Here is a 9,687-nt window from a genome sequence, read left to right as displayed (position 1 = left end):
TAAATGCCTTAGGGTAAACACTACCTATCTTCAACCAAAGAAAGTAGTTTAGAAGATGAGGATCGGTGCTCCGTTTTCCGTCCGCTGCGGTTCTAGGTGTTCCCTCTGCGGTCCGCGTCCACCAGTCCCCCTTCTGGGTGCTCCATCTTCGGTCTGGTGCGCCTGGCAGTCCGATAGGGGCTCGTTTTCCATGTCTCTGGTTCTTCTGTTTGTGTAGTGTTGCAGCTGGCCCCGTTGCTCCTTTAACAATTCCAGAGCTGGATGCCAGGCTAAATCATGCCATGAAGTATGAGGATACCAAGATTCTAGCACAAACACCCAGATTTTGGGACAATGTTATAAGAGAATCGATAGAAATAAAAATGGCTGATGATCTTATGAACCGTGACACAAGGTACCAGCTAAGCAGAGCCTGGTATCCGGCTCTGGAATTGTTAAAGGAGCAGCGGGTCCAGCTGCAACACTACACAAACAGAAGAACCAGAGACATGGAGATGGAAAACGAGTCCCTATCGGACTGCCAGGCGCAGCAGACCAAAGATGGAACACCCAGAAGTGGGACTGGTGGGGGCGGACCGCAGAGGAAACATCCAGAGCCGCAGCGGACGGAAAACGGAGCGGCAACGCTCCAGCAGGTCGTGGTGAGCGGGTGCGGACCGCAGGCGGAACGCTTGGTACCCCAGACCGTAGTTGAAACCCCCAGGAGTGGGTTTGGTGGGCGAGGACCGCAGAGGGAACACCTAGAACCGCAGCGGACGGAAATCGGAGCAGCAACGCTCCAGCAGGTCGCAGGGAATGGGAGCGGACCACAGAGGAAGCGCCTGCAGCCGTTGGTGGAGGAGGAAGGCCATAGGCATAAATACTGGACCAGGCCCACTCAAGGAGCAGTCTCAGGTCGCACCTGATGAAGGTTACCTGCTATGTGACCGAAATATCGCGCAACTACGATGCTGATATCTAGCAGAACACCCGACAACCCAAGATGTCAAGTTCTCTACAGGTTACACATGCAGTTACATGAACATTCTGCCCATAGTTATCTCATGTGAAGTCATAAGTCACACATACCAAATGGAGTACTGCGGAGCACCAAGACCATGACTTAAAATATGAATGTTAATCTGACTTACAGTGTTGTTAAAGTGAGACAGTGTCGTGCCACTTCTCACAGTTGCATTTGCTCTAAAAATATTTGGTTAAGTCAACAGGACTGCGTTGCTCTAGACAGTTTTCTTGGCGTGTAAAGCTGACCAATTGTGAAGACAAAGTGTTGGCCCAGTACCAACTTCATATTTAAAAATGTCCGCATTGTATGTAAATAGAACAAAGTTATGTGTGCTTTCCCTGCTTTTTCACGACCTTAGAGACAGTTCTAGCCCGTCACATTGGCAAAACTTGGATTTGCTCCCTCCAAGCGAAGCTTACTGCTTTTTTAGATGGTAAGTGTTATGGGGCAAGGCGTGTGGAGAGGTGATTTTGAGGGATCCTATCCTTGTGGGTATCCGGTACCTTTCGACACACTTTGCTGATCTTGAGGAAACGTAAGTACACAATTCGCATCCATGTTCTCAGCATCTCACTTACTTGAGTTTTTCTAGAACAAAACTTGTTTCACCAAGTTGATTTATTGTAATATCCTTTAACTATTAATTCGAGAGCTTCACAGATAAGTATCTTGGTGCGTTATTCTTCAGTATTCCAGGTAAAGTTTGGTACCTGACACAATGTTAATGTCTTTCTTGGCCAGTTTAACTGAATATTCAGATACACCGTGTGGGCCTTGTCCTTGTGCACATAGACGAGGCACAACGATAATTAACCTATTATCTTCTGGTATCAAGGCACACTGCACTCGCTCCTCTTATTTATTTATTCAAATAACCCTTTTGAAGGGTATAATAAATCAGCTTTCGTCTTATATTACTATGAAATGGTTTCATTGAATAGGCAGCGGTAATTTCACTTCACCTACAAATAAGTTGGTCGTCGGCTGGCATTAATTCACAATATAACCACTAGTCTAGGAACTTTCAGCATTAAGTGCAATTTGTCACTTGTTTGAGGTGTTCAGTGTGTCAACTTCGTCGCATGAATCAGCATTGCACCATCCAGTAACTTCGTCAGCATGCTTCAAGACACAAGTTCAAGCCACACGTCTGAATACCACATACAAAATTAACAACCCTCTCTGACTTAAGGTGTAAAATAGCAATCAGACATGATTATATGCGAACAATATACGTCATAATGGCATTTGTTCAACTTCTTCACCTTAATCTTCGGCTAAATTTCAACCAAACTTGGTACACATATTACTTACTATCTGGAAATAAGTGTTGTGAGCGTAAAAACCACCAGGTACCCCACTAAGGTCAGGGTGGGGTGATAATGGGGTGATGGACAGAGAATTAGTGGAGGAAGAGAAATGGTGAGGAGGAAATGGAATGACAGAGAGGGGAAGGAGGAATTAGACAGAGAGGGGGGAAGGAGAAGACGAACAGAGAGAGCGGGGAAGAGATGGACGAGAGAGGCGGAGAGGGGAGATGGGCAGAGACAAGGAGGTAAAACGGGGGTTGGACAGAGATGTGAGGGTAGATAGAGTGGAAGGAGGAGTTAGGGAGTGAAAGGAGGAGATAGAAGGATACGCGAAGGAAGAGATGTACAGATGGGAGAAAGAAGATTGACCAACAGAAGATTGGAATAAATTTCCAGTCCATGCCAAGTTTATCAGCTAGTAAATAGTATAGAACACTGTGTCCCCCCACCACACGCGAAACCTGCTCACACGAAATGCTGCAGATTCACTAAGAAGTGACCTCATACACTACTGGCCCTTAACATTGCTGCACCACAAAGATGACGTGCTACAGCCGCGAAATTTAACCGACAGGAAGAAGATGCTGTTATATGCAAATGATTAGCTTTTCAAAGCATTCACACAAAGTTGGCACCGGTGGCGACACCTAAACCGTGCTGACATGAGGAAAGTTTCCGACCGATTTTTCATACACAAACAGCAGTTGACCGGCGTTGCCTGGTGAAACGTTGTTCTGATGCCTCGTGTAAGGAGGAGAAAGGCGTATCATCACGTTTCCGACTTTGATAAAGGTCGGATTGTAGCTTATCGCGATTGCGGTTTATCGTATCGCGACATGGCTGCTCACGTTGGTGGAGATCCAATGACTGTTAGCAGAATATGGAATCGGTGGGTTCAGGAGGGTAATACGGAACGCAGTGCTGGATCCCAATTGCCTTGTATCACTAGCAGTCGAGTTGACAGGCATCTTATCCGCATGGCTGTAACGTCTCGATCCCTGAGTCAACAGATGGCGACGTTTGCAAGACAACAACCATCTGCAGGAACAGTTCGACGACGTTTGCAGCAGCATGGACTATCAGGTCGGAGACCATGGCTGCGGCTACCCTTGACGCTGCGTCACAGACAGAAGCGCCTGCGACGAACCTGGGTGTACGAATGGCAAAACGTCATTTTTTCGGATGAATCCAGGATCTGTTTGCAGCATCATGATGGTCGCATCCGTGTTTAGCGACATCGCGGTGAACGCACATTGGAGGAGTGTATTCGTCATCGCCATACTGGCATATCATCCGGCGTGATGGTATGGGGTGCCATTGCTTTCATGTCTCGGTCACCTCTTGTTCGCATCGATGGCACTTTGAACAGTAGACGTTACATTTTATATGTGTTACGACCCGTGGCTCTACCCTTCATTCGATCCCTGCGGAACCCCATATTTCAGCAGGATAATGCGCGATCGCATGTGGTAGGTCCTGTACGGGCCTTTCTGGATACAGAAAATGTTCGACTGCTGCCCTGGCCAGCACATTCTCCAAATCTCTCACCAACTGAAAACGTCTGGGTAATGGTGGGCGAGCAACGGTGGCAAAGCAACTGGCTCGTCACAATACGCCAGTCACTACACTTGATGAACTATGATATCGTGTTGAAGCTGCATGGTCAGCTGTACCTGTACACCACATTCAAGCTCAGTTTGACTCAATGCCCAGGCGTATCAGCGCCCTTATTACCGCCAGAAGTGATTGTTCTGGGTACTGATTTTTCAGGAAGTATGCACCCAAATTGTGTGAAAATGTAATCACAAATCTGTTCCAGTATAACAGATTTGTCCCGTTTATCATCTGCATTTCTTCTTGGTGTAGCAATTTTAATGGCCAGTAGTGCATACACACAACGTGCTACGAGTGTTTTAGTGTTACACCTTTGTAAGTCACATATGCTCCTAATTTCAGTTTAAGTTCTGGGCATACACAAGAGGTATCGCCGATTTGTATCGTTGATTCGATAAACGTGTATTATAATTAACGTCTTCGGTACTGACCTGGTTTGTAGAATCTATACGACTTTTTCGATGCGTTGCCAGCACAAGGAGCAGAGAAGCGCTGCTGAGAAACGAACACCAGCCAAGGCACCTCAGCTTGGTGTAGTGACATTTCTTCACTCACCTGTAACACAACAAAATAGACGTCACACACAAAGAAGGTTAAACGGAACAAATTGTTCCAAAAAATCCTCTCAATTATTATCGTTGACAATGAACTCTAACTTTTGTTATCGAGCAACTGCATGTTGTAAATACAGTCCACATGCCAACATCGGCTTAAAGAAATGACGTAGTAGGTATTTCACCATCTACGAATCAGTGTAAGCCACACTGTGAGACCTGCCACAGTGATGCAAGTCAACGAGATTGGAACTTAGAGCAACAAGTTATCGCTGTATGACTATAATCTCTTTGATAATAATTTTACAAACGACACCAGGTCGTATAGTTCGAGTTTGATTCTCGAAATTGATCGTCATACCAAGTGGAAAAACCAGAGGGAAAAATAATTAATAATACGATTTCCGTGAAAAGCTCAATCTAAACAATTTAAATGGTACCTCAGCAGAAATAATAAAGACACTTGTGACATTTAGTACGGGAAATGGACAAAAGGTGTGCCAAACGGACCAGCATGAGGTCTATTTCTGAAAAAAATTAATTACTTGAAAGTAGTCAGAGAAATAGGAAAAAGTAATTAGTGACTTGAGGGAGAACTGAAATATCTCACGAGCAGCTGCTGCCAGCTATGTATATGACGTGTCAAAACTTCATCTCTTTAAAACCTAGCTATTTAGAGCAGAAAAAATTACACTGCTGTATAATTATGGAATTATTTCTTTAACGTTGAAAAAATAAAGTAACATTACAGCATTAAATGAAATTTGTCTGCTTTTTGTTGATCTGTATACACTTAATAATAGTAGAGTACCGATCAATGTTTGAATATATTTCATGCTTTCTGACAAAGCTTAAAAATAAAAAGGAACTAAAAAAAGACTGTCAAATACTGTGTGAAATTATTTGTGTAAAAGTAAGAAATAAAACAGATTAGAGAAACATTTCACGCGCTTTACTTCCTCTACATGATATCGAGTGTCATTCAGAGGTGCGACAAATGTTTCTCTAAGCTATTTTAATTCTGTCTTTTAGACAAAACATTTCACAAAATATTTAACAGTTTTGTTCTAATTTTTTAGTTTAAGAAATGGAACGTTTTGTAGCCATTAAGGCACTAATTAAACTGTAAAATGTAACACTTTTACCTAGGTTTTAACTATAATTGATTACACGTAATTCCATAAAACGTTTAGTAATAATGAGAACAAATTTTGGTGGCCATTTTAAACTATTACTTGCTTTCCAGCCCAAAATGAAATGAGCAACTACAAAACTGACGCATAACATGTCGCAGTAACATTTGTAACATAGTAAGATTAGAAAGAATGCCCTGAATGAAACAACACTAAACAGATGTGTAGAAAGGTGTACCAACAGTTATTCAGGATCCATAGGAGACTGAGCTATTCTTTACCATAATGCTCACAGTTTTGCATATCTTAGTAGGCAAACAGTTGTCAAAAACATCAAATCTGTTATGGCTTCGATTAACCCGAGTCGCATTTATAATAAAATTAGAAGAATTTGTATTATAGTTCTAATTACATAAGGTGATCCAATTAATCTAAGAATGTTATTGTTTTCGGGCGTGGGTTACCAAGGTTTTTGTCAGTTTCATTAATAAAAAAATTACACGTATACAACCGCGTTGTCATTTAGTCATAATAATATGTATCAACTCTTAATGCATCCTTATAATGAAAGCCACTTGACAAAACTTTCGTCCGTATTAACAAGAAAACTTGGTAACGTACCTTGAAAATTTTTATGTAAGCAATATTTATACACACAAGACAGATATAGTCAGCAGGATGTCCTCAAAACGATATCAGTCCATAGTATCTTTTCACAATCTAATAAGTTTATCAACAGAAATAGAACTTCTCTTCATTTCTTAGCTATTCCCATCGTCACAACGAATAGTTGCAACTCGCAACAACAATATTCTTCGTGACTTTGTCATTCTAAAAATACCTGAGTATTCGCACATACTCGTATATCTCAAGTGAAGACATAAAGCGCATGCAGCAGGAGGCCCATAATTAATTCACTACTGGCCATTAAAATTGCTACACCACGAAGATGACGAGCTACAGACGCGAAATTTAACCGACAGGAAGAAGATGCTGTGATTTGTGAATGATAACCTTTTCAGAGGATTCACACAAGTTTGGCGCCGGTGGCGAGACCTACAACGTGCTGACATGAGGGCAGTTTCCAACCGATTGCCCATACACCAACAGCAGTTGACCGGCGTTGGCTGGTGAAACGTTGTTGTGACGCCTCTTGTAAGGAGGAGAAATGCTTACCACCACGCTTCCAATTTTGATAAAGGTCGGATTGCAGCCTATCGCGATTGCGGTTTATCGTATCGCGACATTGCTGCTCGCGTTGGTCGAAATCCAATGACTGTTAGCACAATATGGAATCGGTGGGTTCAGGAGGGTAATACGGAACGCCGTACTGGATCTCAACGGCCTCGTATCACTAGCAGTCGAGATGACAGGCATTTTATCCGCTTGGCTGTAGCGGATCGTGAAGCCACGTCTCGATCTTTAGTCAACAGATGGGGACATTTGCAGGACAACAACCATCTGCAAGAACAGATCGACGACGTTTGCAGCAGCATGGACTATGATCTCGGGGACCATGGCTGCGGTTACCTTTGACGCTGCATCACAGACAGGAGCGCCTGTGATGGTGTACTCAACGATGAACTTGGGTGCACGAATGGCAAAACTTCATTTTTTAGGATGAATCCAGGTTCTGTTTACAGCATCATGATGGTCGCATCCATGTTTGGCGACATCGAGGTGAAAGCACATTGGAAGCGCGTATTCGTCATCGCCATACTGGCGTCTCACCCGGAGTGATGGTATGGGGTCCCATTGGTTACAGGTCTCGGTCACCTTTTGTTCGCATTGACGGCATTTTGATGTGTTACGACCAGTGGCTCTACCCCTTCATTCGATCCCTGCGAAACTCTACATTTCAGCAGGATAATATACTACCGCATGTTGCAGGTCCTGTACGGGCCTTTCTGGTATCGTGTTGAAGCTGTACATGCCATCCAAGCTTTGTTTGACTCAATGCCCAGGCGTCTCAAGGCCGCTACTACGGCCGGAGGTGGTTGTTCTGGGTACTGATTTCTCAGGATCTATGCGTCCAAATTGCGTGAAAATGTAATCACATGTCAGTTCTAGAATAATACATTTGTCTAATGAAAGCCCGTTTATCATCTGCATTTCTTCTTGATGTAGCAATTTTAATGGCCAGCAGTGTATGTGCATTGCCTGTATCTCCTGAAACCGGAAACATGTAAAATTGCACACAAACGTTCATAACGTATTTACGTGACGTTGGCGCTCAGTCCGTCGCTGCATCTACTTGTATGAGTGCAGAGCACCCTGATTCGATTCCAGGTGCTGCCAGGAGTTTTTCCTTGGTGGACGGAATGGTACATTCAGCCTGTGAGCCCAACTGAGGAGCTGCTTCAGTCAGAAGTGACGACTAAAGTCACTGAGAAGCTAACTGCAGGACTGCAGGCAGAGCGGTGAGCTCAGCCCACGCCCCTTCATACGGCATCCTAATGACACCATTACCAGAGGATGACGCGTCTGTCGGTCGGCACTAATGGAGTGACAGGTGGAATAGTCGGATGATGATGAAGATGTCTGATTTGTGGGGCGCTCAACTGTGCATTTATCAGCGCCCATAGGAAGTTCCAATATTTACACAGCCTAATCTTGCCAGGATCACGAATGATGATGAAATAATGAGGACAACACAAACACCGAGTCCCCAGATAGGGGAGTAGTTGGAGGCTTAGCTTTTTATATTGTTGTTTATGATTACAATCAAAAGAAAATAAAGCGCATGCAGCGGGAGAACCAAAGTTAATATTTGGTGCATTTTAGCTCGTACGGCTTCCACATAGCATAAATATACCGATGAGCCAAAACATTATGACCACAGTTTAAGAGCGTGTTGGTCTACTATGAAAACACGATACAGCAGCGATTCTCCTTGGTATGGATTCTGCAAGTCCTTGGGAGGATTCAGGAACTACGTGGTACCAGATGTCTAAGCACAGGTCATGCAATTCCCATGCATTACGGAGTGGTGTTTTAGGGGCATGCAGCTGGGGCCCGATATGTGTTACACTCGATGCAGATCAGGCACATTTGATGGCCAAGACAGCAATGTGAGTTCACTATAATGCCCCTCGTACCACTGTAGCACGATTGTGGCCTTGCAACACGGACAATTATCTTGCTGAAAGACGTCAGGCATGAAGTGATGGAGGTGGCCCACAATAATGTTCCCGTACCGCCATTTTTTTCTGTTTTGCCGTCGTTTCTTAGTTGTTTCAAAATTCACGTACGTGTGTTCTGCCTATGCAGCTGATTGAAGGCAGTTTCTTTATTGCCATATGCGTTTCGTTTGTTTTATTTGTGAAGCATCTTCAGTGGCCTGTAAGACATTTTTGTTTTTATTCATACAAGAAACGTATTGTATGGTAGTTACAATATGTTACTATGTTACATTTTGTTGTATTTTTCAATTTCTTTAGGTTAGAATCAACTTCTGTAGCACAAATTTAGTGATCTGAAATTATTGTTCGGCGTGACTTAGCATTTCCGGCGCTGTTAGCCCGAACGTATAGTACTGAAGAGCGGCCAGCTGCAACATGAAGACTAATGAACACATCTGTATCGATCCTTTTTGGATTTCTCACTCCCTTAACGTACTTCGCCTGAATAATCCTATGGAACGTCACATATCCTCTAAACATTTTATGTGTTATAATGACTTTGTATTGTTTTTTGAAATAAAGTAACTTGCTATTAATTCAACTAAAGTTGATTAAGTATTAGAGCAAAAAATTTTAAACGCTCATTTTATATTTCTTACAAATGTAGTATATTATGTAATAAATCGTAGGTGCCCTTTCTCCGGTTGGTGAACTGTGGTAGGTTAGAGATACTCAAGTCCTAGAAGGGGTGTTCACAGAGCCACAGAAAATTATTATTATCGTAACAACCACGCTTGAGAAGACCCACGCAGGATAGCGGTTTGATTCAAAATGGTTCAGATGGCTCTGAGCACTATAGGACTCAATATCTGAGGTCATAAGTCCCCTAGACTTGGAACTACTTAAACCTAAGGACATCACACACATCCATGCGCGAGGCAGGATTCG

This window comes from Schistocerca gregaria, chromosome 2 (genome assembly GCF_023897955.1).
Source record: "Schistocerca gregaria isolate iqSchGreg1 chromosome 2, iqSchGreg1.2, whole genome shotgun sequence".
NCBI classification, from domain to species: domain Eukaryota; kingdom Metazoa; phylum Arthropoda; class Insecta; order Orthoptera; family Acrididae; genus Schistocerca; species Schistocerca gregaria.
Note: the sequence above shows the minus strand (reverse complement) of the source record.